General features: G+C 42.3%; 1 pseudogene; it reads right to left on the reverse strand.

Annotated features, from left to right (window-relative positions):
• Positions 1-694: 694 nt before the first annotated feature.
• On the reverse strand, positions 695-2,578 carry LOC128590056 (U6 snRNA-associated Sm-like protein LSm3; annotated as a pseudogene).
• Positions 2,579-8,286: the final 5,708 nt, after the last annotated feature.

The raw sequence follows: 8,286 nt of genomic DNA on the forward strand, positions 1-8,286 counted from the left end.
TAGCCACAACCACCTATATCTGGTGTTAGAACACCCAGATCCATTTCAGGTATCCCTTATAAGACTTATAAGCTGTAACTCTTTCTCAAACTTCAGTTCTTTTTCAAGGTGAAGTGCCATCATTATTATAGAATTTATGTATTTCATAACCATTTTGTGTGTATAAAATGCTACCATTTTTTATTAGCTCTTGTTTTCCTGAGGCCTCACTGATGAAGTTTCTGAGCATTGTGATTCTAACCTCATTTTCTCATAAGCCCTGGAGTTTTACTGTGTCATTTTTACACAGCATGGTAAATTTTAAGGAATACAGATACTGCAATAGAGAAGAGCTGACTGGATTTAAAAGTCAGTTTTTCATTTTTATTTATATTTTGGAGCAATAAGTAATATAATTCTCTATTTCTCTTCTTCCCTCCCCCAACTTTTGTTTAAAACATAATTTAAAGAAAAATATCAGAAACTCTAAGAATAATATAGTAAACTAACTTCTGAAAAAAGAATTCTGCACCCTGCTGGTTACATTCATTTAAAGTGTTGGAGAAAAATAAAAATGACATTTAGCTTAACAAGTTGTGAGTTATCTACAAATTAAGTCATGTTAGGAGTGGAAGACTCCATGGGCCATTTCTGAATGTCCTGCACATTTAAAAAGGCAATTGTGCGAAGTGTCCTTCAGGTTAAATTCCTTGTCTCAGCCAACCAAGGAAGGGGCAACCAGGACCACACCATCTCCTTGGACAAAGAGCTTTGGAATATTCTGATTCACTGATTTATGCATCTCTTCATAGGTTTCTCATCAATTTCTATAGTAGTCACAGTTCTTCAACATCTCCCAATGTCATATTTAATGCCGATCATAAGCATGTAATCTGCCTTGAAGCTCTTGGTCATTCTTCATTTCCATGTGAAGGCTCTCATCAAGGCTGAGCCTGATAAAGACCAGGGCTCCTCTGCAGTGCTGGTGGTTTGTTGCTGGTTCATGTCATCCTCCTTGTTTCAAACCCTGCTCCCTCCCTCCCCCCAAACTTTTCTGATAATGCTTATACCTTATTTGCAAGATTCTTGCAAGATGTCTGCTGGCAAGTTTTTGTGGGCAGCAAGCCTGTGTGGATTTGCATGAACTGTGAATGATTTCTTGAAGATATATGCTTTTTTTTTTATTTTGACAGAGTCTTGAAAACCAGAGTGCAGTGGCATCATCATAGCTCACTGCAACCTCAAACTCCTGAGCTCAAGTGATCCTCTTGCCTCAGCCTCTTGAGTAGCTAGGATTACAGGTGCCCACTATGATGCCTGGCTAATTTTTCTATTTTCAGTAGAGAAGGGGTCTTGCTCTTGTTCAGGCTGGTCTCAAACTCCTGACCTCAAGCAGTCCTCCTTCCTTGGCCTCCCAGAGCTAGGATTAAGGGCATGAGCCACGATGCTTGGTCAAGGATACATGCTTTTGAAGATGGGCAGAAACCTGCTGGGGTCTTAAGTTAGGCTCAGAGATATCAATTGGTGGCAGTCCTGCACCCTAGTTTTTCTTTTTTTTTTTTTTTTTTTTGGTTTTTGGCCAGGGCTAGGTTTGAACCCGCCACCTCTGGCATATGGGACCAGCGCCCTACTCCTTGAGCCACAGGCGCCGCCCCCATGCACCCTAGTTTTTCTATGCTCTGCATTGAAGAGGAAGCTTAGCAGTCAAAAATTTCCATTCGTAATATTTAATAAATGTGTATAATATGTGAAATACACAGAACATTTCCCTAAGGATTTTGATTTTGTTTTCTGCATCTCTTTCAGGCCAGGTGAATAATAAATACATATATGATAATGTATCTTCTGTTGTCATTTAGAAACCCTTCATCACATCCGTCATGCATTCTAGCCCAGGCACAGCAACAGTGCGTAAAACTGTGCTCAATGACATAAGGGAAATTTACTTGTTCAGGAAAGCGGAGATGGGATATTGGTGTATAGTAACTTCTTTCTATATGCTAAAAAGTTGGTTACTCTGTTCACTGATGACATATCTCATTCAATCTTGACAATATCCCTTATAGTTTTTATTCTCTCCATTTTAACATATGAAGAAACTGAAGCTCATGAAAGATCTTTATCCACCCCCCTTTCAAGTGGTGTTAGAACATATGTCAATTTGAGTGCTCTAATAAGTGAACGCAAAGATGGGAGTAGATTGGTAAGAGATTCATTGGGGGAAAGGCCTGCAAAAAAGAAAAGGGGACGGAGCAAGAGAGTCTTTGGACCGTGATGCCAGTATGACCCTGGGAAAGGAGAGAAAAGGAAGACTTGGTAGGAAGAGCTTGAGACTGTATGCAGTTCTAATAAATCTCAGCCAAGTCAGTGTCTTGGGAATCCCTGAGCAGAGGAAGCCCAGTAGAGGATCCCTGCGCTGGGTAGAAATGGCCCAGTCCTATAGCCCCACCATGCTCGGTGATTGGTTGGGGGCACCCCAGGAAAGCAAGGACTTTGTAAGTTCCAAGGTGGATCCAGAATTGTGGAGAGCAGGAGTCTGCCCATCAGCTGTGAGCTCCTGAGCAGGTTCTCTTGAAGGGAAATTTGAGTGATGCACCATGATGGTCACAACAGTTACAATTCGGGTCAAGACCTACCTGAGTTCAAACTTCTTCTCTACATGGGTAATTCATAGGGTTGATGGCAGGTGTGGTGTCCCACCAGTCAAAATAACTTTCTTAATCATCTTCAAAAATATAATCTAAGTAAAATTTGCAGGTTTGATATGTATGCTCTAGCTTGCTGCAGTCTTTCCTAGAGAGAAATTTTGTACTGACCATTTAAGAGCAAGAACAGAGAAGCAATTTTCTAATGTATTGGTCCTTAACGTTGGCAGCACGTTCGTGTTGGAACAAGGAGATGTTTAAAATTTTCTGTGGCTGATCTGCACCTCAACCAGTTCAATGAGAATTTCTGAGGGGAGAACCTGGGCATCAGTATATATTTTTTTTCCCCAGCAACTAAGGGTGCTTTATTTATTTATTATTTTTTTAAAATTGCAACCTGATCTGTATTTATTTATTTTTACGTAAACATGTGTTTATTAGGTTTCTATCTTTCTGTCTTCACAAAATTAAAAAGGCTTAAAATTGAATAACAATAACAAATGTTTAAGATAAGGACTAGAAACAAATACCGTGTAAAGAATGAATGAACATAAATACATTCAGAAAAGGAATCAGACGATTGGGCATCAGTATTTTTTAAAGGTTCTGTGGGATTTCAATGTGCATCCGAGGTTGAAAGTTGCTGTTATAAAGGATGTCTATCTGAAATAAAGAGCAGGCGCATCTTTGAATACTCTTCTAAGTATCCAGTTTCTCTGTTAGTCCCACTCATACCTGTCCCAGGGAGTTACTTAGTTCAGAAATGTTCCCAAAGGATACTAAGATTAAAAATGTTTTTTTTTGCAACAGAAATCCTATACAAGATTTTCCTGTACCCAATTTATATTTGCATTCACATTTCTTTTTTCAGTATACTTTAATTTGAATATATCTGTATTTTCATAATAAAGAAAAAATTGTGATGTATATTATATCAAGGAAGGAGTTCAGGTCTCCTGGCTACAGTCAGCAGTGTGGCTTTTGGAAGTGCAGAGAACTCCAGGGAGTTCTGGATGCAGTGATGGGGAGAAGTCCTTCTGTCTTTATGTGAGAAGAAACACTGCCTTGTCACCCCAAAAGTTGAAAGGAAGAGAGTAGGGATTGAACTGAATGGACAGTTCAGATTGGGCGTATTTTATTTGTAATCATGTTTTTTTTTTCTTAAATTAATATCAATAAAAGTAAGAGATGTTTGTTGTAAAGCTTTGGAAAAAAGGCAACATTGACAAGATGAAAATAGCATATTTAATATTAATATTACTCATTCAGAAATCTGAACCAATCAATATATTTGCCTCCAGTGTCCCTTAAAACTTAATAGATTAAGATGGATTGAGCAAAAAAAAAAAAAAAAAAAATAGCCATTGGTACCTGATCTCCATTACAGTACTAATTTTTCTTTAATATCTAGAAAAAACAACTTCCCCCAACCCACCTATCTGTTCACTGGCAGTGTTGAACCAAGAATAAATGGGGCACAGTGGAGATGAAAACAGGAAAAAAGGGGGTACGTGGTGTGTAGAATCAGTTAAAAACAACAATATACCTAGCTGGGAACTGACGTTTGCAAATTATCACCATGCATCAGTAACTCTCAGCGAAGTCAGTGATAAAATATGCTTCCCTCCCTGAAAAAAAAAATCTTTACTTGTTCTAAATTCTAAACTCCAAATTATCACATTTTAATTTACCCTTTAATAAAGATTGTGTTTGGCATTGCATTCTCTGTAAACTATTCTCATTTATACGATTGGCCTCTGACATACATGAAATCAGTAATGTGTCTCGTTTCCAGAGTTTGTTTATAAAGCTTCAAGGTCCTTTGAGCTTGCTTAGAGCATCATTTATCTCCAACCCCTGCGATAATACATATTCCTGACATATTAAAAATAAACAGGGGCTGCACGGTGAGTGTACAGACATGAAGTAGAACTTGTGTTTTTTCATTTTTGTCATTCTATCTGAAGTCTTGAAGTTTTCATTTATGTTTACCGTGTAAACAGTGAAACAATGCAGAATGTAAGATGTAGTATTTTTGTTTTGTAAGTAAAATTTCTTATATATAAGATTTCATTGAATTCAAATACTGTTTTTGAAATTGAACTTTACTTTTCTTTTTATATGTGTTAACTCCTTTAGAGCTTAAAAATTAATCAAGAAAATAAAACATTACATCAGCATGATTTAAGAGGTTTAGATGTTGGATTTTATTAAAATTTACTTTGTAAAGGAAACTCATACATATGTATATGTATATATATATACAATACACAAAATTTAGTAAAAAAATTTATTGCCTTTATATCTTTTCTGGCTGTTACTCATTCCATTTCATGATTATTACTGAAAATAATTTTGATGTAAAGAGGAGAGTGTGTTGAAAACCAATCTCCTGGGAGGGGGGAGACAAGATGGCGGACTGAAGCCAGCTTTCAACAAAGGCTCCCGTCCAGAAGGAGAGTTAAGGGACAGGAATTTAGTAAGTATCCTGGTGGACTTGAGCCTCACCAAGAGAGAAGGCTGAAGAACGCACATCAACACCGCTGAGGCAAGTTGTGATCACAAGGACGCAAACAAAAGGTACAAAATCCACCACCAAGCGGACGGGAGTCCCCCTCCCCCATGAGACCGGCTCTAGAGCCCCACAATTGAACAAGCGGGCAGAAATTAAAGGCCCTCCCACTACACTCCACGGGAGAGACCTTCTAAAAACTGGACCTACCTCCCCTACTGGGGTGCCGTGGCGTTCTCCTGCCAGACATAGGGCTGAATAAAACTTTGGGAATCCTTTGCTGGCAACCCTGAATCCCCGGCACTCCCCTCCCGCCCACTGAGAGCATCATTTATCTCCAAATGATAAATGATGGAGGCCTGTCCCCTAGGACTTCGGATCCTTGGGTGATTTCTCAAGGGGAGTGGACAGTCCCCGAGTTGCGACTGGTCAGCATTGACTCTGAGGCGCGCCGAGTGAGGAGAGGGCACCGGGCTGAGGGGGAGTCACGCCTCGCGGCACTTCCCTGCGGTGCAGTGCACCAACCCTCCCCGGGCATACGGGGCCCAAGACTGAATAAGACTCTGGCCTCCCCGCTGAGAGCTGAGAACCCCTACTCTCACTCGGGGTCTGAGGGCATATCCCCCAGGAGTTCGGCTCCTTGGGTGATTTCTCGAGGGGAGTGCACAGTGCCTGAGCTGCGTCAGGTCAGCGCTGACTCTGGGACACGTGAGCGAGGAGAGGGCACTCTGCTGAGGGGAAATCAAGCCTTGGCGGCACTTCCCTGCGGTGCAGTGCAGGAGCCCTCCCCGGACCGTAGTATTGCGTAAAACTGAATGAAACTCTAGCTTCCCACCCCCACTCCCAATCGGGGTCTGGGGGCCCATCCCCCAAGAGTTCTGATTCTTGGGGGATCTCTTAAGGGGTATGGACCCAGCACAAACTGCGGCCGCTCAGTGCTGACTCTGGGGCGCAGGACAGAGGAGAAAAGGGTCGCCTGAGTGCCCACACCAGAGCAGCAGTTCCCTGGAGGTAGATCAACAGCCGTTTTTTCTTTAACGGCAGAACGCTCACTTCTGGATATTCTGAGGCCACACCCCCTGTCTCCCTGGGCAACCAGAGGAGGCCACCGGTGACAGGCTCACAAACCCGGAAGCCTCCAGGGTGGGGCCGACCCAGAGAGGTGTTCAGACGCAATTCTCCAGCAGCAAAGACGTTTGAACTCAAAACAGCCCGTCTCCTGTAGGCGACGACAGGAACAGAGACAGAACCTCACAAAGTTGTCTGTTCTGTTCTGTTCTGTTAGCAGCATCCATCAGGGACGGGGCTAAGCCTGAGTGAACACCTCCTTCCCACCACCTGCATCAAACACTCAAAGATGTCAGGCCCCATCTCCTCCTGCTAGATAGCGGCAGTCTGCGGGGACCTGCCAGACTTCCTTGTGATTCAGGCAGGTGCAAACCCCTGGAGTGTCTGTTCACTGCAGGCAACTGGGTTAGCCATCTGCAGAGATACCAGTGACTGGGTCCGACGGAGGGGCAAAGTGGGGAAGGAGACGTCAACCTTCCCAGACTGCTCTGTTTGCTGGGTGGCTCCTCCTGACTCCACGCTGCACTGGGGTGAGCTGTGTCAGAGGAGTCACCAGGCCCCTGTGATCCAGTTCCCAGAGACCTCTTGAACCCTTCCACCCGAGACAAGTGCCGATTGAGACAGTTGATTCAGACCTTTTGAACTAGGCTAATAGACTGAGGACTCTTCAGGCGGTGCCCTGGGTGTGCGATTGTAGGAAGGTTTGATTCTCCTTTTCCAACTGGGGCCAGAGGTGGGCAGGCGGGGTGACTTAATTGCTGATTTTTCCACACAGCTGAGACTTCAAGCCAGAGTAGAAGTTGCAATAGGATCGAACAGAAACCAGCTGAAAACAAGACAGAACCACTTTGCTCCACCACACCAGACAGGGCCCCAGTTTCTCAGGCCACAACACTGTACGGGCCCTCGATAAAACCCCAGGGGAAAAAGCAAAGGGAGTAAACCATGGGGCGGAATCAGCGGAAAAACTCTGGTAACATGAATAACCAGAATAGATCAACCCCCCCAAGAAAAGATACGGCAGATGTGATTGAAGATCCCATTCATAAACAACTGGCTGAGATGTCTGAAGTCGAATTCAGAATTTGGTTGGCAGACAAGATTAATAAAATGGAATTAGGAATTCGAGGAGAAATTCAAAAACTGTCTCAAGAATTTAACGAATTTAAAGACAAAACCACCAAAGACTTAGACACACTGAAACAAGAACTTACAGCCCTCAAAGATATGAAAAATACAGTAGAATCCCTCAGTAACAGAATGGAGCAAGCAGAAGAAAGGATTTCTGACATTGAAGATAAAGTCTTCGAATGCTCCCAATCTCTCAAAGAGGAAGAGAAATGGAGAGCAAAAACGGATCACTCACTCAGAGAGCTCTCAGATAATTCGAAAAATAACAACATAAGGGTTATAGGAATTTCGGAGAATGATGAAGTGGCTGCCAAGGACACAGAGGCCCTTCTACATGAAATTATGAAAGAAAATTTTCCAGACATGCCTAGAGAATCTGAAATTCAGATAGCAGACAGCTTCAGAACCCCAGCACGATTCAACTCCAATAAGCCATCTCCCAGACATATCATAATTAGCTTCACTAAAGTTAACATGAAAGAGAAGATTCTCAAAGCAGCCCGGCGAAAGAAAACTATAACGTACAAAGGTAAGAATATTAGAATAACTGCAGATCTCTCTGCTGAAACTTTTCAAGCAAGAAGAGGCTGGTCATCAACTTTTAATCTCCTAAAGCAAAATAACTTTCAACCCAGGCTCTTGTATCCAGCTAAACTGAGTTTCATCTATGATGGAGAAATTAAATACTTCAATGACATTCATATGTTGAAAAAATTTGCCGTAAGTAAACCAGCTCTTCAGGATGTTCTCAGACCTATCCTCCACAATGACCAACCCAATCCTATACCACAAAAGTAAACTCACTCAGAAACTTCGGATCAAACTCCAACTTCCACACTGGCGAAAGGATTAAAAATGTCCACTGGACCTTTGAAAAACTCGATACCCAAAATTCCACCAGACTTATCAATACTCTCCATCAATGTGAATGGCTTAAACTGTCCTCTAAAG

The sequence above is a fragment of the Nycticebus coucang genome, chromosome 1 (assembly GCF_027406575.1).
Source record: "Nycticebus coucang isolate mNycCou1 chromosome 1, mNycCou1.pri, whole genome shotgun sequence".
Taxonomy (NCBI): domain Eukaryota; kingdom Metazoa; phylum Chordata; class Mammalia; order Primates; family Lorisidae; genus Nycticebus; species Nycticebus coucang.